This window comes from Gobio gobio (assembly GCF_949357685.1).
Source record: "Gobio gobio genome assembly, chromosome: 14".
Lineage (NCBI taxonomy): Eukaryota > Metazoa > Chordata > Actinopteri > Cypriniformes > Gobionidae > Gobio > Gobio gobio.
In genome coordinates, this window is record NC_137107.1 from 13,150,098 (window position 1) to 13,176,998 (window position 26,901).

The 26,901-nt window shown below is 40.3% G+C and overlaps 1 protein-coding gene and 1 long non-coding RNA gene across 3 annotated transcripts in view; one reads left to right on the forward strand and one right to left on the reverse strand.

Annotated features, from left to right (window-relative positions):
* gabra3 (gamma-aminobutyric acid type A receptor subunit alpha3) overlaps nucleotides 1-26,901 on the forward strand; it is a gene marked incomplete at both ends in the record, with an annotated part of 531,886 nt that overhangs the window by 19,635 nt on the left and 485,350 nt on the right. The gene's annotated exons all lie outside the window — the stretch shown is intronic.
* Nucleotides 16,650-20,784, reverse strand: LOC307137449. 2 transcript variants are annotated; one of them, XR_013817913.1, is made up of 3 exons: nucleotides 20,346-20,784; nucleotides 20,107-20,269; nucleotides 16,650-17,577 (listed from the first exon to the last, which is right to left on the reverse strand). It is a non-coding gene; the product is annotated as an uncharacterized lncRNA (long non-coding RNA). The 2 variants fall into 2 exon arrangements; XR_013817914.1 differs by having other exon boundaries at nucleotides 20,107-20,784.

A 26,901-nucleotide genomic window follows, 5' to 3' on the forward strand; every position in this document is an offset into this window, starting at 1 on the left:
TGTAATTTTAATGAATAATCATATTTTTGCTTAGAAAAAAAACCTTACCAGCTAAAAAGCTAAGATAGATATTTATGGCACTGGCAAAATGTATGGACTTTTTTCTAATTTTATTATTCATATCCCAAATACACTTTCATAGAAGGCCATGAGGGACGTGACAAAATAGGTGGTGTCAACTGAAAAAACAAGATAATTTCTTATATAAAGATAAAATTTATGTCATGTTTTTTAAACTTTATTAAAGGAGACATTTCAATTTATACAAAAAGCTTTAAAAATAGATTTTGGTGACCCAATAGATAAAATACACTTAAAAAGGTCAGAGGGACTCAAATTCTACTGGTTTCGTGGAATGACTCATATATATATATATATATATATATATATATATATATATATATATATATATATATATATATATATATATATATATATATATATATTATTTTTATAGCCTATGACAATATTTTCCGGCTTTCCATGTTTTCAATGTTAAACGGTAGGGGGCGCTATTGCGCATCTCCTGGACGAGTACAGAATCTCCTGATCAAAACAAACACAGACGAAGCAGCAATGTGCGATATCATATGTAAGCATGCATATGCAGAATAACGCGATCATCAACATTAAACGTCTCGGTCACGGATGTAACCCTCGTTCCCTGAGGAGGGATAGGAGACGTAACGTTAGTGACTAACGAATGGGGGTTTCGTTTAGAAGCCAATCTTCTTCGAGAATTCAAAAACGCCCAATGGCAGTGCCAATGCCATGGGCATGCGTAATTTGCATACGTAACTCCGCCCCACCGTGTGGGTATATAAGGAAGTACGTGGGCAATATCGCATTATGTTACCTGCTGAGGAGCCAAGACTGAACTCCCGGCCGTTCCAGCAGTACAGCGGATGTGGCAAAGGGACGTTACGTCTCCGTTGCCTCCTCAGGGAACGAGGGTTACATCCATAACCGAGACGTTCCCTTTTGTTCAGTCAAAACACCGTAACGTTAGTGACTAACGAAAGGGGGTCCCAATATAATCACCCCACTCGGCTGTCTTCCAGTGCCCTGCGTAAGTGCGAGTGCCCTGTCGTAAGACTAGTACAGACGAAGGACTCCCACTTAACACAGGAATACCAAGGTACACTGGGAAGCATATTCCAGTGGAGATATGCCAGAATGCCTACCCGTAGGGAGGACTTAGAGAGTACACATATGACCCGCTAAGGGCTGCATATGGAGAACTCAGGGGTACCAGCCGAAGGTGGATTTTTAACCCAAGGGGTGGCAGGGACCTGCCAAGGGAAAGACACCCGCTCAAGGAGGCTTACGGTGGAAATACACATGTGGGGGACTCCAGAGCGGAACCATGCACACGGGGCACCTGGCCGGACACAAGGGTCTAGGCTCATAGAGGGAAGACTTACTGGTGTCGGCGTAGACAGTGCTGGAGGAACTTGAGGAGAATAATCGCACGTATCCAGTCCATGGAGTGGAATGGCACTTGAGCCTAGCCCATTACCGGCCACTAGTAGAGGCGAGTACATAGTCGGACACTGGCTCCACTTGGAGATTGTAGAATCTGGCGAATGTGTTCGGTGTCGCCCAGCCTGCAGCTCTGCAGATGTCTGTTAGTGAAGCGCCGTGCGCCAGAGCCCAAGAGGAGGCCACACTCCGAGTGGAGTGGGCCCTAACCCCAAGGAGACACAGTCGGCCTTGCTGCTGGTAAGCCAAAACAATGGTGTCCACTATCCAGTGAGACAGCCTTTGCTTTGAGAGAGCTCTTCCCTTCCGCTCTCCACCATAACAGACAAAGAGCTGGTCTGAGGTCCTGAAACACTGCGTCCTGTCTACGTAAGCGCGGAGGGCGCATACTGGACAGAGCAGTGCCAAGGCTGGGTCTGCCTCCTCCAAAGGCAGCGCTTGCAGGTTCACCACCTGGTCTCTGAATGGAGTGGTGGGAACCTTGGGCACATATCCGGATCTCAGGATCACGTGAGAGTTGGCCGGCCCGAACTCAAGGCACGCTTCATCAACCGAAAATGTTTGCAGGTCCCCTACCCTCTTGAAGGAGGCCAATGTGGTCAGGAGCGCTGTCTTCATAGACAAGAACTTAATATCGACTGACTGCAAATGCTCAAAGGGGGACCTCTGCAGAGCATCTAAGACAACTGAGAGGTCCCAAGAGGGTACGAGGGAAGAGCGAGGAGAATTTAGTCTCCTGGCTCCCCTCAGGAACCTGATGACCAGGTCGTGCTGACTTACCTTTTTGTTCTCCAAGAGATCGTGGTGGGCAGATATTGCGGCCACATAAACTTTAAGGGTGGAGGGAGACAGCCTTCGCTCCAACCCTTCTTGGAGGAACGAGAGCACAGACCCGATCGGGCATTTCCAGGGGTCTTCTTGGTGGGAAGAACACCAGGTGACGAAGAGGTTCCCCTTCAACGCATAGGCATGCCGGAAGTGATGGTAGCCACCACCGTAGATGGTAGGGTACTCAAACCTGCCATGTCCCATCCAGGAGCCACACGTGGAGGTTCCAAGATCGGGATACGGGTGCCAAAGGATGCCCCGTCTCTGAGTGAAAAGGTCGAGTCTCAGAGGGAAAGGCCAGGGAGGGACTGTCGCAAGGAGTAAGAGTTTGGGGAACCAGGTCCGGCCGTGCCAGTACAGGGCGACCAGAAGGACCTGCTCCTGTCCAGGAGCCCGCGGCAGCACATCCATTGCACATGGCACCCCAGCCCGTGGAGGAGGCATCTGTTGACACAATAATATGCCTGGAAACTCGTCCTAAGGGCCACCGGCCCGTAGAGATGAGGTTCGGCCATGGGGTGAGGGTCTGCAGGCAGGCCCGAGTCACTGAAGAAATCCGAGCGGCATAACCGCGGCTGCAGATGCCATATGCCCCAGGAGCCTCTGAAATAACTGCCTAGGGCTGTCTCGATAGACTACATGGAGTCACGAGGGGACAGAGCTGGCCCGAATGGGACGACTGCGTACTGAATGTCCGCCCCTCAAAGCAACCCGTAGGAATGGTCCGCGTCGAGGAAGGAGACATGGAAGTAAGCGTCCTTCAGGTCAATCGCTGCAACCAATCTACCGGACTAACGCGTCCGAGGAGGCGTTCACTACCAACATCCTGAACGGAAGCCTGTGAAGGGATCGGTTCAGGACGGGCAGGTCCAGGATTGGCCGTAATCCACCGGTTTCCAAGGGTACAATGAAGTAAGGGCTGAGGAAGCCGGACTTCATTTCGGCTGGAGGGACAGGCTCGATCGCACCCTTCGCCAGTAGGGTGGCAACCTCCGCACGCATGACTGGGGCCTTTTATTGGGCCCCACCCTGGAGCGCGGACTCCCCGGAAGCGGGGAGGAGCCTGCGCGAACTGAATCGCGTAGCCGAGCCTGATGGTCCCAGCGGACAGTCCCTGAAGCTTTAGCCAGGCTCCCAGGAACTAACCAGCGGGGTCATTTGAACCACAGACGTACCCCGGGTGGGGCAGCGAGGCAGCGTGACTGGCCCGGACGTGGGAGGCGTAGCGTCCCGTGTGGGGGCACAGTCAGCAGCTGCGTCCTGACAGAGGAGACCTGGGAAGGACGCACGTTCCACTGGGGTCTGCTCTGAGAGGAGGCTGGCGACAGAGAGGGACGAGAGCGACGCGTCCCGGGGGGCGGCACACACTGCCATCACCGGTTTCTGGGACCTCCGAGATGGGGACACCAGTTCTTTCCAAGTGCCGCCAGCCCGGGGGACAGCAGCAGAAGGATTTCCCCCGGCCCTCCACCGGGGGAAGGAGAGGCCCTGCTACCATCCCCTGGAAAGAACTGGGACCCATCTCTGAGTTGTCAGCCTCCAGCCTAGCGTTTAACCAGGCTGGGGAGCGGACTGGGCGTCATCCTGCAACCACCTCCACGGCGCGGCCCAGGTGAAGGCTGCTGCTGGGGCCGGACGGGAGGAGGGAGGGCGCCCTCGGCGGCAAGCGGACTGAGGCGACTGAGCCGGCGGCTGGGTGCAGCAGCTAGCCGCTGGGGCAGTACATGTTACAGCCTTCAGGCAGCGCTGAAGGCTGCTGCCCCAGCAGCAGCCTTCACCTGGGCCGCGCCGTGGAGGTGGTTAAACGCTGTTGGGTGCCGCCCCCAAAAACCGATCGTGCAACCACGAGCACTCGCGACAGGGCGGAGTTCCACACCAGCGCGAGGCTCGCGGCTGCCCGAGATAACATGGCTGTCAACTCTGGGTCGGATCAGGCAGCGCTGGCACACCCGAAGGCGGAGCACAACCTAATCGTCATCCCCAAAGGACTCTAGCCCCCCTTGGGATGCGGCGAGCGTCATCTCAATGCTATCTGGAGTGTGAACGAAACGAACGAGACGTCAGAGACGGGCCGCTGTTTAAGTCTAGCACTCACGGGAAGCGATGTGCGAGGGGGGGCGTGGCCCGAGGAACGTATTGTCGGGTTTCTTAATACCACAGCACCGCCCTCAGGTCACCCTGGCCATCAGCCAAAGTACCACCTCTCTCAGAGACGGTAGATTGGGGAGTGAATGTGCCCATAGACTGTGCCCATGAACTCGATCGACTCCATCTGTGTTTTGATCATCGTTCATCCTTCGGACGTAGTCTTTTACAAAAACGTGATTTTCTAAGCTTTATCCTCAAAATTTTGATTAAAAAAAGAATGTATGAAGCTAGAATAAAACAGAGGGTCTGTTCTTTCTTTTAATAAATTGCATGTTTAGATATTCATACAAGATATTCTGTGGGCCATGAAACTTGTGAAAATGACCATAAATGCTGGCGGTGACTGGCAAATGTCATGTTTACGTTAACGACATAACCGACTATGTTTACGATGATGCTCAACAAGACAGGCATTTTGATATAATTTTTTGTGAATATTTGCGTGCTGTGAGACACAGGGCCGCCGTGCTTATGTGTGTTGTTGCTGCGCTTTGCGAGTAGCAAACTGATAGACACACTTTCTCCTCTATGTGTACTTGAATATTTAAATTGGCAAGGCTTAAAAATCAACTTCTGTGAAGATGCAGCACTGGCCCGAGTGTATTTCACGCTGGCACTGAACCATCGGGCAATTCTTATTGTCGACCGTAATGACAAATAATTTGTGTCATTCATTCAGGGGGGGGCGGGGGCGGGTCGCTAATAAAATAAAAGACATGTATATGACTTAGGGCAGTATCAGGTATTCACATGCCTATAACAGAGTGTCTATTCACACTAGATTTACAAATAGCCCGCCTTGTTGGCAGAGGCTATTTACACTAACTCCACCCACTGAATTCTGGTTGGGCTAGACAAAATTACGGAAGAAGCTGCATTGTCAACAGTAGCAATAATGTAGGTGTAAGGCGTATCGCTAAGAAAACATGCTATTTTCACATTGTGTAAATAGAATCTTGTTACACTTAGCCGCTGCCTTCTTTTAAACCCAGAGAACGAGTGATAGGCAGATCACATAGAAAGAGTATCTCAGTTTGTCTGCATGGATATTTTTGTGAACATGTACTAGTTGTATTTGACAGTTGTTCAGTGGCTCAAATATTTGCATTTAGGTGCTGCAAAAACAGCAAAATATTACAAAACATTTTTACAGAAAACCGATGAGTATTGAAAATGCGGGTCTCAAACGCAAGAAGCTAAAAAAGCTTTAAGGTGGTGTTCAATCATGTTGTTCAACAACTGCATACACTATTGTGAACTACACATACTGTTGTAAAGTACACCCGCATGGCTTACGACACAAAATTAATTGCTTTAAAATATACTTGCAGATGGCTAATAGCACTGGATTTATACATAATTTACACTCGCTAATGTCATGTTGGGTGGCTGTAACATTTTATACATTTTGATTTGGTTAAATATAAACAAATCTCACCTTTAAAATTCCTCTTCCTCTCTAAAACACCTCTTCATCTTCTAATTTCGAGTCCAGCCTCTAAGTTCTTTTATTTGAAAATTCAGTAGCGGTTTTGGCCAATCAGTTTCATGTTGCTATACCTATAGCAAAGTTAACAGTTAATAGTTATAGTGGGCAGTGGAGCGGAAATGCTATATTGTTTATGTACCTGCGATGACGTGATACTAAAGTAGGCTATTTAATTGCATTAAAATGACCATGACCAGTGTTGACCAGCCATGATCTTGCTCCAATCATATATAGCCTGCTTCCCGCTCTCAGTTCGGAAAATTCCATAGCGATCAGGGTCTTGTTGCTATGCCTAATACTTAACACAGCAACCAATCATGCATGAAACAGTAATGTAGCCTATCACTGTTCCCTTGATGTGAGAACAATGATGTACCTCCATTTCAATTGTACCTTAAAAGGTCTTTCCTGTATCATTAAAGGTACAATTATAGAAAAGGTACAAAACTGTTCTTCAGGGAACATTATTTGTACCTTTATTCATGAGGATGTACTATCTGTTCTCAATCACAGTAATTGCTTGGTTCTGTATAGCATGGTGGGCACATGATCTCGTGGAATGTATACAGAAAGAACTAACACCACTGAGCGTTTGTGGTGAAATTAGAACACGCTGTGTATGATGGGTATTGCAGCAATGAAAGTAGTTTCAATATCTATGCTGTCTCTATCACATGCACCATTTTAAGGTTAACATGAAAGAGCATTTGCATCCCAATTTGCTTGCATAGTATTCAAAGGTGTGTGTGATATGTATCATCTGTAATAATTGTAATAACCACAAGTATTGCTTTAAAGAGGTGCAAGCGGACATTATGGAGTATGTCACTCGCGTTGCAAAAAAATCTAACAATAGAAGGTCTTTTACTGCATGATGTAGCCCATTTTAATGCTGTTATAATTCCCTTGAAATTCAAGATACACAGGGCCACCCCCCCCCCATGAGTTGTTGTTTATATTCATACCAAATTATATAGTTAAGTAATATCATAGCAAGAGTGCTGTTTTTACTGAATAGCAGCACAATAGCAAATGTCATTAATTTTATAAAATAGTTAAATTAACCACAGCAGTACTGTTTTGTGTGTCTGTATGGGTGCTTCATACTGAATTAATAGGCCTACTTATTTTAATTTAGGGTGAATGAGTATGAGGCTGTATCCTTCGAAGGCCGCATTCGAGGTTGCGGTGCATCGAAGGCTGTCCTAGTTCGAAGACTCTTTAAAATGGGGCCTTGAAATGTGTCCTTCATTTTGCGGGCAATGAAGGACATAATGGATGGATCCTTCGCGTCCTACCATACCCCAGAATTCATTGCACGGTAGTGACAACAAGATTTTTTGAGAGAAATTGCGGATTGCACTTTTAAAAGTATTGGGTTTCAATTTACTCAAATAATCAAATGTATCTAAAGATACAAATGTAAAAATTTATATAAAGCGATTCAAATTTTGGCTTATATCTCACCAAGATGCGATTTTATATAGTTTATGCTCTTTATTATGTGCATAAATGCACCAAGTTGAACATATTTATACAGGTTTTGAACACTGTTTTGTTTTAGGCAGTTGAATATAAAAAGTCCAGTACAAATACTCAATATTCAATTAAAAATAAAACTATCCCATATCATCATGGAATTGTAAATGCAGTGTAAATGCATTAAAGCCTCCTCTGAGCAGCATTAAACAGTCTGTATAAATCTGTATAAATTACATCTAAATGCCACTGCAGTGCAAAGATGCTTTCAATTGATTAGTAACAGTGTCTTATTATTCTAATTTAGTTTGTAACAAATGTAACAATATGACATAAAAGATAATGCATAGGCCTACATCTAAAAATATAACATAAAGGCATGTTTTGTACACATCACTATACGACATGTCCAGGAGAAAATATCATCATCAATAACATTTCGTTATTACGAGAAAAGAGGTCGTTAAAACTACATAATTCAGTGGTGTGGTGTTCTCAACAATCAAAAAACTGGTCAGATCTTGAACTGTTGTCATCCCAGAGATTTGTCTTTGAAAGGCTGCACGGAATGCGATCAATTGTTGTGAAAGGGCTGGAGACAAGTCTTTTTGCCTTTTGGTCTTCGCTTTTACACCTTTGTCCTCGCCATTTCGGTTGTATTTTTAGCCAGATGATAGAGAGCTGTGGCGCTATTAAATAGCTTTCATATAATAATCTAAAATGCCATAATTTGTGAGTAGTTGCTTGGTCACTGATGCACAGTCACTGACATTAAGTGCCAATGGAACATAATGTATGTAACATGAACCCCGGTATTGAGTAAATAACTGATATATGACAAACCTCAAGACCAAGAAAATAGGAAACGGAATAGAATCTGAGACTCCAATAAAACATTGCAGTGCAGTGTGACCTGTCTGAGGCTGGGTGGGAAATCAATGTTCGCTCAGAATACCTTGGGCTAACTAATGAAGGCTACAAACTGTCTGCAAAATGAATACGGTTGAAATAGGAGAAGGCTGGGAGACACATTCAGAAAAATGTACAAAATAATAATTTAGACTACAAGCACAAATTTGCTCTTTATAAATTGTGGTATTTTCTGAGTATTGGATATTTGCTGAATTTATAATTCATTGGGAGCCTAATGCAGATTATCTAAATTTAGCTGAAACCTCTGAAACAAGTATACAGAAGCTTTTAATGAACAAGGTTGGAAAAAAAAGGGACATTATTAAGTGTAAGTGCAGAATGACTTCCTCTAAACTACTTCAGAGATTTCTACTCCTGGAGGCTTTGGATCAAATTTAGAGAGAACAGAATAGGGTCTTGAATACATTTGGCTTCCAGAGGTGCTTGTCATTGTTTCATTAAACGTTTTAAGTTTGTAGATACAGTGTCTTGAGTTAATTATCACTGACAGAATGGAGAAAAGTAAAATGAAAAATTTACTTAACAAGAGTTTAACCCCTAGGAGTCTGAGCTGTTTTGGGGCCCTTTCGAAGTTTTGACATGCTTTGACGTTTGTGGTTTTTTTTCAGTTGCTTATAAACATATTAATGGCAAAAGTGTAATTACACTGCATTCAGCACAAACTGGGATATCATAATATCGGAGCAAAATGTATGTACATGCTTGTATTTTTGAGAGAAAATGTTTATGCATGATTTTTGAAAAAACAAAAAAAATTGTTTTAAAATGAAGTCATCAAAATACACAATAGATATGTGTTCACAAGACTTTTGAATAATGAGTGTATTTGCAGTGAGTTTTTGCTTCAAACTGATGTGAGAATCATTGAGCCTACTCATTCACATAAAACAATACACTGATTAAAATTTTTGTAAGACAGTTTTTCTTCACAAAGCCAGTATGCGTGGAGGCGTGATATCTAATGAATAATGATGAGATAAGACCTGAGATAACAAAACATAATAGCCCACATAATGAGCTGCATAATGAATGAGCTTCAGGTAGGCCTATGTGACTGAGAGCAACAGAGCAAAGGAAATATACTTTTTTGTAGTTTATTTTATTTGGAATGTAGTCAACAAAGGCCTATTATATTTTAAATGATCAAAAGATTTTACTACACTGCAAAAAATGCTCTTCTTATTTGGTATTTTTTCTTGTTTCCAGTCCAAATATTTAAAATTCGGTAACACTTTATTTTAAGGGTCCAGAATAATGCATTAGTTAAGCATTAATTAAGGATTAACTTGTTCACAACTAAGCATTAGTTAAGCACGAACACACTAGTAATTAATGATTAACTTAACATTACAGTAAGGGCATATTAGCCATTATTTACAACTTAATAAGCCATATATTATTTTTGTGTAGCGATGTAATTATATTTCTGTGTATTTTCTGTTAAGTTAACTGAACAATAAGCTAGTAATTGTTTAATTACTGCTGAATTTAAATTACTGCTGTTATAAATTGCTAAAATGGTGTAATAAAGACAATTTGACCCCCTATTCTGAAGTTAAAGTTTTATCCTCATTAATTATGGCACTTATTGAGTGATATTTAAGTTTATTGACCAGAATAAGCCATTAATTAAGCCTAACTACCATTAATACAGTACTAATAAAGGCAATTTGACCCCCTATTCTAAAGTGAAAGTTTTATCCTCATTAATTATGGCACTTATTGAGTGATAGTTAAGCTTATTAACCAGAATAAGCCAATAATTAAGCCTAACTACCATTAATACAGTACTAATAAAGGCAATTTGACCCCCTATTCTTAAGTGAAAGTTTTATCTTCATTAATTATGGCACATATTGAGTGATATTTAAGTTTATTAACCAGAATAAGCCATTAATTAAGCCTAACTACCATTAATACAGTACTAATAAAGGCAATTTGACCCCCTGTTCTAAAGATAATTTCTTATTTACACTATTGGTTTGTTTAGCAGTTATTCTGCAACGTGATCTCACGAGAATTTTTATGTAAAATGTCTGGTTTACATTCATCTAACACGTACAACATTGACATCACTAAACATTTCGCTGTTTGTGACTTCTGCTGCAAACTCGGTTCAAAGGATTACGTTAAACAAAACTACACTTTAAAACTCTAAAATGAAAAACATTTCTGTAATCATTTAACCATTATTTATCATGTAATACTTATTTTGTTTGCCGTGGGACACAATGACTAGAAAGTACACCAAAACGCAACATAAATTCACAAAATACACCAATTTAATTTGTTCGCTGTAATCCACATCTTTAGAATCCATACGATGATCTTTATCCAGCGATCTTCATCTTTATGTTCAACAGCGACCGTAAACAAATCCCGCACACGTTATGAATTTAAAAATCTTGTTTTACGGCAGTGATATCAAACGCTCATTGGCTCTCGCCTGCTTCGTCACAAATTGCGACATGCCGTGTTTTAGTGTTTGAATGAGAAACCAAACGCGTGCGCGCCTTCAAATAGTGGAGTGAAGCTTAAATTGAATAACTTAAATTCTCTATATCGCCAGAGAGGACTCCGACTGCAACACATCGTCATTTGGACTACTATTGGTACCGCTTTTGACATTTTCACAATAAAGAAATTGGACTGGACACACTGGACCATCGGGCAATTCTTATTGTCGACCGTAATGACAAATATTTTTTGTCATTCATTCAGGGGGGGCGGGGGGTCGTTTTGGGAGGGCGGGGCGCCCCCCCAAAACAATGGTAGGGGAAACACTGAAACTGACAGAAGACATGCATACACAAAACATATACATGGTAAGAGGCAAGGTTAAAGTGGATGGAGGGAAAAGGGTCAGAACAGATGGATGAAGCTATGCAGAGTCTAAACTTTGTGAAGAACCATCTTTGATAAACCATATTTGATATAACTGTAACAGTTTTACTAACTACACAGCGATTTCTGTTTCGTACTTTACTTGAATTTAGCCTGAGCTGTAGAAGACCGTCCGAGGTGAAATCGCAGGAGAAAGTCTTGATGTTTCCTTCCAAGGGTTTTGCAGTTGCGATCGATTTCTTCCATGATGAGGGAAGGAAAGACCGTAAACTTGCATGGTTGCTTTGACTCCATCGAGGTTGAGAAAGTTGCACAAGCTGTGAGTTGGGCCTGCTGGCTGTGTTTGGTATCTGGTTTCCTGTCCCACACACACATACACGTGAGGCTGTGTGTGGAGGCCTTATCTGGCCAGTAGGCCGGCTGGCCGAGATGAGGTGTTGTTTCAGCCAGGAAGAAGAGAAGAGAGAGAGAATCTGAGCCGTCTCTCTTTTTAAGCTCTGGTAGTAGTCACACCCTCCTGGGGTAGACTTGACCAATGAGATTGTTGGGATTTCCCAGCGGGAAATTCCTCTGTGGGGGAGTTATGGCCCTTTGTTTCAAGCAGATCATTTGCCGATTGGTTGCCAATGAAGGAACTAATAAAGATTCTTGTAATACTAATATGTTGCACAAGGATTGACATATCATATACACAATCATTCAGATCCTTAAATCTCAACTTCGTAGACACCAAACATGCCATACACATGATTTTCGTTAACCATAGTATGCAATTCGGAAACATAAATCCAACAGAGATTGAATTAATAGACAAAACCCTATAAAAACAAATCATGAGATGGATATATGTTCATATATTTCTCAAGTGGTTATATATAGGCTATATGAGTTTAAGATGGTTTATTTGTCCTTTTTGGAAAGACTGTGAGAGTCTCAGCTCTCTGCACATTCTTTCAAGTCTTAAAACTTATCAGTTCCTATGTGCCCTGTAACCAGAGACATCTTCCTTGCTCTTACGGGCCTTTTGGGGGAATGGGTCCATAGACCCTCAGAGTAAGTTCTAAGGATTACTTGTTAAATTGGACAAATAATTGTGTCTGATCTGACTCAGTCGCTACACCAGTGTACTAATACTCTACTAACACTCAAGTACGTGCATTAGGGCTGAAACGATTCATCGAGTTACTCGATTAACTCGATTACAAAAATTCCTTGAGGCAAAAATTCTGCCTCGAAGCCTCGTTAAATTCCTATGACGCACACTATATACGCAGGGATTTGATTCACACGGACCGCTGTTCAATGTTCAGGAAGCACACCATAGCGCGTGATACATTTTGAATTTAGTTAAGATTCTAGATGCCCAGATTCACTATAGTAACTGCATGTTTTACACAGTTTATGTAAGTTGATTACCGTTCTTATAGCTGCCACACACACACACACACACACACACAAACACACACATACGGTGCGCGCAAGCCCCGAAGCCAGATCGCTTTCACTTTCGTCCTCATAAAGTTTGTCAAGTAAATGCTTTTAAAACCTTGCCAGTTTGAACATTGAAGCGATTGTGCACTATTCAAAAACAACAATAGCCTACGGAAAACTTATCCGTTCAGTGCTCAGCTTTTTTCTGTGACACGGAGAGTTGAGCTGTGTCGCGTCTCTGACAACGCGCGCAGTCCTCTTTACACGTGAAGATCGCGTGCGGAGAGCTACGCAGAAACGCAGTGTCAACACCGTCCTGTGACTAAAGTAAAGTCACTAAAGTAGCTTAGAAACTCAACTCAACCGTTATAGGCATACATTTGAATACCTTTGAAGTAAAACCACAGCTTCATAATGAATAGAGACGGAATGAGTAATTCACACACACAATCACTCTCCAGGGGCGCGGGAAGTGGGGGTGCTGAGGGTGCTGCAGCACCCCCTGGTTTCAAAGGATTGCAATGCACATTTTTGTTCATTTACATTTATTCATTTTTAGGATTTAATCATTTATTTGTAATAAACATTTTAAGTGGCCCATTAAAACGTATTATTTATATGTTGAATTATGTTTTTAAAACATAGCATAAATGAGGTGATATTGTGACCGTTGCGGTGTGTGCGTATATAGAAAGAGCGGTAATATTTCCTCCAGTGGAGAGCGCCTTTCTGGAGATTCCGTTGATTTCTGAAGCTCATTCCGCTCAGCCCCGCGCGCTTATCCCAGAACTCCCTTTGTGACATTCTTGATCAAATATAGGCCTATCTGAAATAGGGCTGCCCCAGACTAAGGTTTTTTTTTCCTTTTTTTTTCTTTTTTTTTTTTCCTCTAGTAGGCTAGTTGTTCATTTAAGCCGTTGTTCACGCAGCGCGCCGCCTCCATGTCATTGTCTGTTATAGGCTATTTGCTTATTATTTATTAAATCCGGGCAATTTGGTTGATCAAATATTTATTAAAATTAAGATACAATGTATACAAAACGAAATTCAATGTAAGACTTTCAACAAAACAAAACTTATTGCAGTATTATTTAACTTATTGAAGACCCCCGTCTTCTGATAAAGCCTATGCATCTTATGTGTCCTGTTCACTTTTCAACGTAGCCTACATTTAATAAAAAAATAACATTATAATATTTAAACTGAAACTAAATTGGTGTTTTAATGGCTACAAGCAGTGTTGGGTGTAACTAGTAACTAAGTAATTAGTTACTGTAATTTTCCCTTGAAAAAGTAAAGAAAAGGGATTATTTTTTCTGTAATTTAATTACAGTTAGGCTACTTCTGAAGTAATTGAACTAAATACTAAATACAATTATATATAATACAATAATGGAATTAACATCAACATTTAAAGTCTAACTTTAAAATGCATGTTTTTATGTATCCTTCTAACATTTGTAATACTTTGGTCAGAATAATTGATGTAGTTTTATATTATTTATTTTAATGAATTAAAAGAACCGTTTCAAGTCTATCCTTGAATCGCAGTCGAGGTTGATATAGATTTGGGAAGTAGCCTAATTAGTAATAAGTAATTAAATACATTTTGGAGAGAGTAATTTGTAGCTACAGTAGGCTAATCAAATTACACTATTGAAGATGTAATTATTAACTAGTAATTCATAACTTTTTTAGAGTAACTTACCCAACACTGGCTACAAGTAGGCCTATAGTAGGCTTCAGTTTTTTTGCGTCAATTTGTATTTCTTGTATTTCCACCCCCAACCTAAAACATCTTCCCGCACCCCTGTCACTCTCTCATTAATGCATCCAAATAAATGTAATGTAGGTCTACTACTGTGTTAATGTATCTGTATCTGATGTACAACAAACACAAATCTGCCCCATAGTCAATAACTGCTGAAAGTGAACCGTTTCCTTCAAGTATTTTAAAATCACAAAGAAATGCACTTTTTGCATTTGTTGGAAAAATTCCAACTTTAATAGTAGAAAATCAGTAACACACACACACGCCTGCACCCTCCTCTCTCTCGCGCCAGTCAGACCAATCGTGGCAATGCATCACATATGCTTAAACTTTTATGTAGCCACGCAACAATAATTTCAGCATGCACTATATACACCGGGACTTGATGTTGTGACGCGATTTTTCGAACGGATGCTTCACCTAAAATGCACCGCAATGCAAGTGATACAAGCCAAATGCAGCATTCTATTGAAAATTAATGTATGTATTTCTGCTGTACCAAACTGCAATGAAGCCTCACGCACACACACACACACACACACACACACACACACACACACACACACACACACACACATACCTACTTAACCACAATGTGAGGACGTATGACTGGAAACCCTACCTTTAGGGACACCCCTTTCTGAAGGGTCTAGAGACAAAAGAAAGATATGACTGCACTGCTGGAGAAGCTGTGATCACAAATATCACTTGATTTTATCAATAAAAGCCTTCCTTAAAGACCTGATTTTTTACCTTCACTTTAGGGACATTATTTTATATGTCACTTTTGGGGACATTATACACAAACTCTGATGAAGTCATACTTTGAGGACATTGGTGATACACAAACTCTGATGAAGTCATACTTTGAGGACATTGGTGATACACATACTCTGGTTAAGGTATACTTTCAGGACATTGTTGAGATGTTATATATTATTTATCCTAAGAAGACAGAAGTAGAATATTACAATTCAAAGTTCCAATACTGGACAGTGAAATCAAGCTAGTGCAGAGATACAGGTGTGAGAGAGTAACTGGGTTTCTTCTTTTCTTCAAGATCACTGTAAATGGGTAGCCTACATTTTTTGTCTGATTTGTAGCTTGAGATCAAGTGCCTTTGGCTGCTCAGTTGGGGAATGGCAATTAACATTCAGAAATATTATTGATTTGACTGATTGACTATCAGAAGCAAAAGATGAACAGAATTGAGCTGAATAATGACACTATTGTCTTCAATTTCAACTGTTAAACAGCTCTACAGAAGTCATTTCATAATTGTTGAAATTTGCAAGTTATTTTATGTGTGTGAAGCTCCTTTGAAACCATCTGCATTGTATAATGCGCTATAGAAATAAAACAGACTTCACTTCATGGCAGAGAACCTTTCACTGACCACCGGCTGCATCGACTGTAAACTAATCATTATCACAAAAACATCTTAAGGAGTTTTCCTCACCAGAGTCATCTTTGGCTACACACTGGGGTTTTAAGACATTAGTCATGTTCTTCTGTAAAGTGTAGTAATTGTCAAAAAACTCTATACAAATAAAAATAGTGACACACACACTCCGATTAAATGACCCTTTGGGGACTCGAGTGACACACACACTCTGATTAAATGACCCTTTGGGGACTCGAGAGACACACACTCCGATTAAATGACCCTTTGGGGACTCGAGTGATACACACACTCCGATTAAATGACCCTTTGGGGACTCTAGTGACACACACACTCCTATTAAATGACCCTTTGGGGACTCTAGTGACACACACACTCCGATTAAATGACCCTTTGGGGACTCGAGTGATACACACACTCCGATTAAATGACCCTTTGGGGACTCTAGTGACACACACACTCCTATTAAATGACCCTTTGGGGACTCGAGTGACACACACACTCTGATTAAATGACCCTTTGGGGACTCGAGTGACACACACACTCCGATTAAATGACCCTTTGGGGACTCGAGTGATACACACACTCCGATTAAATGACCCTTTGGGGACTCTAGTGACACACACACTCTGATTAAATGACCCTTTGGGGACTCTAGTGACACACACACTCCGATTAAATGACCTTTTGGGGACTCAAGAGATACACACACACTCCGATTAAATGACCCTTTGGGGACTCTAATGACACACACACTCCTATTAAATGACCCTTTGGGGACTCTAGTGACACACACACACTCCTATTAAATTACCCTTTGCGGACTCGAGTGACACACACACTCCGATTAAATGACTCTTTATTATTATTAACATTCTTGGACACATTATGTTGAACGTGCACATTGCAGTTTATGACAAAATTTATATATTTTTTTAAAGAACAATGAAATATTAACTTGGAGGTGGAAATGCTTCTCAATGCCCAACTATCCTCTGTACTTCCTCATCTACCCTTCTTCAAAATCTCTCTACTTCCTCCTTTACATTCTCTCCTCCCTCTTTACTCCTCTTCATCCTCTTTAACTCTACTCCTCCATCTTTTTACCCGCTTTACTCCTCCTCTTCATCCTCTTTAACTCTACTCCGCACTCTTTTCACCCGCTTTACACCTCCCTCTTTTCATCCTCTTTACATTCACTCCCTCTATTCATCCTTTATATTAGCTGTGCTGGACATGGGCTGTGGCTGGATGTAACCTATTGGTGAGAGTTGCCGTGTGCAGACGAGAAGAGCTGAAAACTGAGATGTGATGTCAGACACTTTCTGCTTCCCGTAGTGACGCTCATGCTAAGTTTGCATACTTTACCACAGCTGAAGTGGAATAAACGCATTATTTTCCAAATACAGATATTTCAGAGACATTTTCATTCAATACATGCACTGCTTAATACAGTGTCTGTTTGTACAAGAATAAAATTCAACATAAGCCTAAATACCAGTGAAGTGGGGTGTACATTGTTTTATTTTGATGTTATAAAGAACAGATTTGTGATCCTTAGTGGAACTGAAGGTGTGAGAAGAAACATGAAACGCACGTGATCGTTGTCAATCGGTGTACTCTGCCAATCGTGGATTAGCTGTGTCATCAGCAGAGCTCGTGAGTCGCTCTGGAGAATCTGCTCTGGCTGAGTCCTCCTGCTCTCCAATCGCTCTCGCTGTACTCTGATGCCTTATGGCACAGTCACGGGGGTCGCTGTGTGAACAATTTCTAAAAAAAAAATTATTGAGAAGATTGATGCTATTAGATCAAATATATCATCTTCGCTGATTTTCCAACCTATTAATTTCGAGCGCCCTGCTGTCTTAAATCAGTTTGAGCCGGTGTCCCTTGTCTCATTGAGGGAGACTCTTGGTAAAATGAAATTATTTACATGTCACACTGACATTGTTCCTCCACGACTCTTAAAGGATGCATTTGATGCTATTAGCTCTTCGGTTCTTGCTATTATTAACAGTAGCCTGGCTACGGGAGTTGTACCCAAATCTTTTAAACATGCAGTGGTGGAACCGGTTATCAAGAAAAGTAATCTGGATCCATCAGTCTTTGCTAATTTTAGACCCATCTCTAGACTTTCGTTCTTGTCTAAATTACTCGAAAAGGTTGTATTTGAACAGTTGAATGCATTTTTATGTTTAAATGGTATCCACGAAGTGTTTCTATTTTAGAATTAACTTCAAAATTTAGATTTTTGTTAATTTTTAATTTTGAGTTTTTTTTTTAAATCACTTCATGGCCTTGCTCCTAAGTATATGTCAGAACTGATTAGGAAATACGCTCTGTCAAGAGCGCTTAGGTCTGCTGACCATTTGCTGTTGGTTGTCCCTCGTGTGAAACTAAAAAGCAGAGGTGAAAGAGCATTCGCTGTAGCTGGACCGAAGCTCTGGAATAGTTTGCCCCTGCATATCAGACAGGCTCAAACCCTTGCTATTTTTAAATCGAATCTCAAAACCTACTACTACAGTTTGGCATTTGATGCTATGTGAGAGTATTGTTTTATGGTTGTTTTTTTATTCCTTTTATTTTAAGTCATGTTGGTTGAGTGCATTATTGATAACGGATATGTGTGTACAGCACTTTGTTAAACACCTGTTTTTTAAAAAGTGCTATATAAATAAACTTTGACTTGACTTGACAATTTGCTCGTTCCAGTCTGTATCCACTTTTATGTCCTCCAAACGCTCATTTTTTGGGGTCGACAGCTTATAAAAACTTATTTCTGGGTTTATTTATCAGAACGACGGAGAAACATCTGAAACTCTGACAGCAATTCTCTGTTTGTGATTTCCTCGCTTCGCTGTCGTCATCGTGTAAAGCCCGTCCCAACGTTTCTGATTGGTGCCGTGATTTCTCGGCATTAGAAATGGGCTTGAATGAGCTCTTTGCCAGACTAACTTGCAGAGCAAATCTAAATTTGCCGGAAATTGTCTGGGTTTTCCCAGGCTACACTGACATATGACTGACATGACAGTCTCGCGCACGCGCACAGAAGGTTTGCGCAATTCGATTCACCTCACTGTGGATGCTGTTCTTTTTCTCCACGATGCTCTGTAAGAGACTGTTCTAACTTTTCGTTTGATTGAACTTCATTTTCGTTTAACTGTTGGAAACTACTGATATTTTTCGTTTGGTTGGACCTTATTTTCTTTTAACTGTTGGAAACTACTGGAAAAAAGAATGGCCATGTTCTGTGGTGCATTTTTGAGGTAACGTTAAGATAACCTACAAGTTTGTTTTGGAATTAATTTAATTTGTTTAGATTGTAGGCTATTGCTCATTTCGTTTGAGAGCGCTGTTGTGAGCAGCCATGGGCCTGCCACCAAAAAAAATTGTTTTAGCATACTCACTGTGGTTTAATAAATAAACATTTATTAAACTAACTGTCTGGATATGCTTTAAGTGTTTTATATCTATGGATTTTATTTTAGCCAAGTTAAGTAGCCTGTTAGCGTTGATTTTAGAGCCTTTTATGAGACTAGCTGCAGTTATGTCGTGATATCACCGTGTCGTGATTAGGTTTTGTCTGCTATATTTAGCCTACTTAGGCCTATTATTTATTAAATCTAGGCTAAATTTGGCTAATGAAACATTGATTAAAATTAAGATACAATTAATACAAAACGAAATTCACATCAAAGAAAGGCTTTGTGTTTTCTGTTAGAGGTTTCTATGAAAGTTTTAAAGCATGCTTTTAGTGCCGCTTTCAGAGCGGTCACGTCAACATTGTTTTTTCCTCAAACGCGAACACGAAAAATTAAATAAAATGAATATTTTATGTTCTGTGGAGAGCAGTAGCTTGGAGAGCTTACATTAGTAAGCTACAGGACATCGTCTTTCAAAAAAAAAGAATGCTGATGTTTTTTAGACTGTTAATGTGGTGCATTTAAATAAATGTGAACGCTGCCATCTGAAACCTGGTGCGACCAAACAAGCGGACTGAGATGCTGAAAAGAATTGTCTAAGTTGGCTTCCAAATGAACTCTGGTGCAGTTCAAATGAAATATGAACGTAACATGGACCAGAGACATGTAAATCAACTAAAAACAGAAAGATGTGACCCTAAAAAGGACAGACTGGTCAAGCATAACTTAGGTTCGACGATAGAAATGCCAATCTGAACACTAAGCGTATCCAGACCAAAAGAAATGAGCGAACAGAACTACAGGCATAAACTAAGTATCTTACTGTTCCAGATATTTTAGCATCCCTAATACATCAATCCAACAGTTCTGTACTCACCACCAATTTTTGCCATGCCACTGAAAATCAAACAGGAACGTGTTCTCAGCTTCAGTGTAGTGTTCAGTTCGGTCCAGACTCTCCTGTGAACTCAGAAGTTCACCTCTGTATTCAAGAACAAAATCACCTCTGAAAAAAGCTCCAGTGGTGAAAACTCCACGCCCTGAAGAGCAGAAATACATTAGCTTCAGTTTCTTTAATGTCAACTATTATTTTGATTATTACTAAAAGTTCTCTACCATATGATGTACATTATATGATGTAGAAGGGAAATTACTGAAGGAAAATAGTCAGCCAGGCTAATCTCAAAGCATGCTTTGCTTTTCATACTTTTAAGTCTTAAAATTCTACAGTTAAAATTACATAAATTTTCTTACACAAACAATATTATCATGGCTATATATTGTTTAAAACAGAGTGCTGCAGTGATGGCGTATTTTTGCAGGCCAACCCGGTAGTTCACCTCCCCTAGTTCCCTCCACAAAAACCTTATAGGATTTTAGAACCCTATATAAAATCCATATCCTTGTGTAATAATGTTTCTACATTGTTGCAATTAAGGCTGGGCGATTTTTATCGATTCTGCGATATAAATCGATATTTTTTTTCCCAAGAAAGTATCGATTTTTAAGCCGCGAGTAACGATACATATAGTCCCATTCAAATCCCCCGTGTTTACCCCCGTTCGCGTTGCAGGACGAGCGATTTGTATGGCGTCTCAAAACTCGCGCACATACAATCTAGGCGCGTGCACAGGATACGCGGGCAAAGAACAGTATCCGCGCACAGAATGGCATCCTCGCACGTGTGATTTGGTCAGCCAGCCGCTATAGTCTCGTGCTGATGCTGATAGCGTGCTGAATCTGATGCTCGTTAGAACAGCTGATGCGCTGTTCTAACGAGGGCTTTTCTGAGCACGAACACGTGAAGCACATAGGCACTATCAGCCTGTCTAACAGCGCAGAGTAACCTGGGCCTGGTTACTGGACTAAGTTATATTTCGAGTCTTATTGCGCTAATACACAAGGTTTACATAAACAAAGTTGGTTATGTCTAAAGTGAAAGCAAAAAATCTGACGCATCACGTGAGACACAGTAGCCAATAGTAAACATTCTGCTGCTTGTCCTTAAAGGGAAAGTTCACGCAAAAATAAAAATTCTGTCATTATTTACTCACTCTAATGTTGTTCCAAACCTGTATTCATTTCTTTATTGTGCTGAACACAAAAGAAGATATTATTTTGAAGAATGTGGGTAACCAGACAGTTGCTGGTCCCCATTGACTTCCATAGGAAAAAAATACTATAGTTCGTCCCTGGGGTACATCAACTGTTTGGTTATACACCCTTACACACATTCTTCAAAATAACTTTTCAACTTTTATTTTCAACAGAAGAAAGAAACTTATCCGAGTTTAAAACAAGAGAGAGAGTAAATGATGACCATTAAAATTTTGGGAGAACTATTCCTTTAATGTTAATAAAACACAAAGAGGAAATCACTCACTGTTCTTGACTGAGAATTTTAATAAGAATCAATGTACAATTTATAATTTAATATTTGTTCATTTAATTACTTTCTTCAATGCTACTGTTAATACACCTAGCTTCTTCTTAATAACAAAGAAAATAATGCCTTTATGATCATTATGACTTTAATAATGATTTTTATCTTCGCCACTTTGGCCTAAATGTCTGCCATTCTTATATTGTGTTACCTATAAGGCTTTATTTTTAAAATAGGGACATTAGTTTGGCTGTAATGCTCAGTCACTTGCAAAATAGTAAAACCAACATGAAAAATAATCATGATAAAATCGTGAATCGTGATTTTCCTGAAAAAAATTGTGATATGATATTTTTGCCATATCGCCCACCCCTACGTCCCCTTTAAATCTTTCAGAAAATGATGCAAGTGTATCGAATTATATCGAATCGTATCGTTGGCTGAATATCGTGATATATATCATATCGTGAGCTGAATATCGTGTATCGTATCGTGAGATTAGTGTATCGCTACAGCCCTAGTTGCAATGTATGTTTGACTGATTGTGTGCCGTGTACATCCCTTAGGCCTTGTGTCCAGCAAAGCATTTTAGCCAGCTGAAAAGCATTTTGGCAGCACAGCGTTTTTTTTCAGTTGAGATGCTTCATTGCTATGATACAGAATATCCACGGCATAGTTTACTTGTAACTGATTTCACAGATAATATGTTCAGAGAACAGCAATATAAATTTTCCATCCATTTTGCTCGGTTAGCTTTGCTGGTTGATGTTGTTGTGCAGAAAGAATGTTGTGACAGTTGGTCAGAGTGGTATTAGTCCCACCGCTCCTCCTCTGTGATTGGACGGTTGGGTAAAAAATGTTTAACATTCTTCAACTCTCGTTGACCAGTAAAAAATGGCGCTCAGCGCTTCAGCGTGAAAAAAACACTCAGCACCTCGTACACTCATGGCGTTTTAAAAACGTGGGTGAAAACATTGAAAACAATTGAAAAAATACGAAAAAACGTGTTGGTCAACACATAGCTGAAATCTACCTAGAACAGTTTGCAAGAGTGTGATTACAACGAGACTGTGAACGTGACTAGATGAGTTTATCTGTTCAGCTGATGGCGTTTAATGTCCCAGACAACCCTTGTCTCCCATTTAGACACTTGTTAGCAACCTAGACAATCAAAAACTTTTTTAAAAAACACACAAGAGAGTATTACTAATGTATTTTATGTTGTAGAACAAAACATGAAAATATCTTGATCTTGTGCTAACCATTAAGGCCGGAGCGGCGCGTCGATGAAGTTGACGATTCATGTGTCGACACACACGTAGGAGACCAAAACATTGCAGAATGGAGGACGAAACAGCAACTTCTTCACAGAATTGACCGTTCGCAAAGACCCGCCCCCCTTAGTTACTGTCGCTATGTCCAACAAGCTACGCCGCTCTCACGCTCACGCATGCGCTCATGCCACATCATGTTCTCACGCAGTGAAAAACACATCGCGGAGCAGAGAGGACACGTACAATGCACTGACAGACAGGGCAGACCAGGTTACTTTTCGGTTACTTTTCATATTAAACATATTGAACAAAGTCTCACCTTTCAAATTTGGTCATTTTTTAAAAGAGATTTTAACAATAAATACCGTTTTGTGGCTCTTTAATGTGTCTGATAGATCACTGTAGAGCATCAGTTAAAGCTGCTCGTGAACTGATCATCTCCTCATTCTAGTTTATTTATAGCATCAAATAAACATGAATGAACATAAGAATGAATGTTGCTTTAACAGCAAAAAGACTAAATGAATTTCATGTTTGTGTAGTGTGTTGTGTAGCTTGAGCTCTGCACACTTCGGTGTTTCTAGCTAACCATCTTAGCTCTCCATGCAGTTTGTTCATGCTAGGTTAGTTAACGTTAGTTAGCTACTGGCACATAGACAGCTGTAGTTAGTTATCATCTAATGTTGGCTTGAATAGTTTACGGCTGCAGAACACAGCTATCTATTAAAAATAGGTAAGAGTAACAAAACAATAGCGTGCTAATTTTAAATAATACATTTTAAAACATCTATTCTAACCACATCACTCTCAGGAATGTCTATACTGTGCAATGCAGTGTATTTTTGGACTTTAGACAACTTTAGAATTTTTTTAACAAGAGTTATGTTGGTACTGTAAAAGAGTAAACAAGCTGGCCTTATTTTATTTTATGTAAAGCAGAAGATTTTTTGCTGTGCAAAACTGAATTTTTTGGTATTTATTTGAAATACATTATGGTTTTTATTAATCGGGCAACAGAAAAATAATCGTTATATTAATCGTCCAATTAGTCGTTAGATTAGTTGACTAATCGATAAAATAATTGCCAGACTAATCGTTTAAATAATAATCATTTACCCCAGCCCTACTAACCATGGACCTTATTTCAGGATTTTAACCAAAATCCATTGATCATGTCTACATGCACACCGATACACTGATAACAAAAATGATCTGATAACCTTATTGAAATAATCCATTGTCCTGGTTTACATGCAAACCAATAACCACGTAAACCACTAGACTTTATAAGTAAATCAGGTTAATGACGTCAAAACCAAACCATATGTGTATCTGACTTTGTGTATTTCATATGTCATGTCAGTTGTGATGTTAAATAAAGCCCAAGAGTATTCCACTCATATTTCTCCTCTCACGCAGTTTCGGACGCAGGATTTTGATTGTACCGTCTCTGCATGAGATAACACTTTTTAAGAGTTTCTTGGGTCGAGAAAATGCTCGCTCTGTCTGGATGTGCTTAAATCCACAATAAGGACACTTTCCTGTCACACATCACACATGCTCACTTCAATAAGCCACAGAACATAGGTTAAAGGGATAGTTCACCCAAAAATTAAAATTCTGTCAGTAATTACTCACCCTCAAGCTCATTCATTTCCTTCTCTCTGGGCCTCGAGTAGTTCACTAGTAAAACTGCGCAGCGCGTCTGTGTTGTACGTCATACGCATCACGACCAGCGTCGGCCAATAGTGAGCCTACGTGGTGACGTGCAACACAGACGCACTGCGCAGTTTTACTAGTGAACTACTCGAGGCCCAGAGAGAAGGAAATGAATAGTGGAATAAAGTCGTTATTTTTATTTATTTTTTGCGCACGAAAAGTATTCTCGTCGCTTGATAAACTTAAGATTGAGCCACTGTAGTCACTTGGACTATATTAACGATCTCTTTAATAACTTTTCTGGCCCAGCAAGATTCATTCCCTCTGAAAGCCTATGGAGGAGTGAGACAGCTCTCAGATTTCATCAAAAATATCCTCATTTGTGTTCAGAAGATGAACGAAGGTCTTACGGGATTGAAACAACATGAGGGTGAGGAATTACTGACAGAATGATAAATTTTGGGTGAACTAACCCTTTAATACTTTGTAGTGTCTTGCGTTTTGTAGATTAACGTTATTACTAGGGCTGGCCGGTAAAATGATAACGATAATTATCACGATATAATTTTTCTCGATAAACCGATATCAAGAGTTCGATACATTTTGAAAAATGTTTATGCACCAAAAGCGTAACCAAACTCATTTGACCCGCGCGCCACACTGACCGTTTATCTGCTCGGCTCAAAGTCCAAACGGGAGCGCTCACTAGAGCAGATGCGTTTACTCTGATCGGTCTCGGTTATGATATCCAGTGAGAAGCGCTTGAATTTAGCGAAGAACACACACGTCTTAGTGATTTAAACCAGTTTAAAGGCAGATCAAACCGCGCTGACAAACAGCAGAAACACTGTGGTCAGTCAGAAGGCTTTTCTGTCTACAAATTCCCATCATTTACCATGGATTTACTGTGACGTTAGCCTAGTAATATTAACTGCATCAAGAAATGTGGGATATACATATTGAATTGTTTTATATTATTAATCTAGACAATGTATTAAAGGACTAATGAAATAGTTACAGTATTTAATAATGTATTGGCTACTGTTTTTACAAATACCATAGAAACCATAGTTACATTTTGCCATGATAGTGACGTGCTATTAGCCTGGTTCTACCAGCCTCTCGTACATTTAATTTATACAGAGAGTCTGGCCTCTCTCCATTGACAAGCGTTAACTTCCTGGTAGGCGGAACCTCTGTTGAAGTTTAAAACTATTGGATCTGCCCAGAGTCACTCTGGATCTGCCATAACCAATCGCTAACGTTTGTTCGTGACGTATGTCAACTCAAACTAGCGCAAGATCTCAACGTCATCGTTCTCAGCCACTCCCTCTGTTCGCTGATTGGTCCTACAAAAAAATTATTTCTGGAAACCTAAGAATATACAGCAATCCCAGACGTAGTACTGAAGTAAAATGAAATTGAGCGGAAGGACGTAGGCGGGCGGAGCCAGGCTAACGTGCTATAGGCTATGCCTGGTTTTATCTGTGGTTATCATGATCTAAATCAGTGGTTCTTAACCTCTCCTGCAGGGACCCCCTGACAGGCCATGTTTTTGTTTTAACCCTGCAATGGCACACGTGATTCAATTCCCCAACAGGAATTAGTCAATTAATCAATTAGTCAACTACTCATTAAGCCTTTAATTAATTGAATCAGGTGCGCCATTTCAGAGTTAAAACAGAAACATGGTCAGTCAGGGGGTCCCTGCAGGAGAGGTTGAGAACCACTGATCTAAATGCATGATACTGGATGACCAATGGTTAATTTTAATAAAACTCAAACAGTCAGAATATTACATTTTACCAAATAAAATTGAGGTCGTTTTAAAAGATGTTACTGTTTTTGTTAATGAACATAAATTTTACATAGTAAATCTGCTCCTAACTGAAGCTAATACTAATGCAACTCATTGTCAAATCTGCATTTAGAGACAAAACATATCTAATATTAATATTGCTGCCTGCACCTAAACTAGGCTGAAGATACGTGCCATCAAAGTCAGGCAACACAAACCTGTTTCAAGACTTGAAACAATATCCCCCATTAGCACATGCAGAAACTAAGAAAAACATTTTCCAATAAATATATTTATTTTAAGGAAAAATTACAAATGTTTGAATGTTCTACCTCTGATTTGTGAAATGTTTCACCTGTTTGGCAAGTGTTTGTCATGATTTGTTCTGACAATAAAGAGTAGTTTAAAACCACAATTAATGCTCTGGTTTCTACAACTTTCACTTAGGATTTGATTAGATTTGACATTTATCGTGATAATTATCGATATCGACTAATATAAAACAATTATCGTGAATTTTTTTTGGCAAAAAAAACTGCTTAGTCATTTATACTTGCC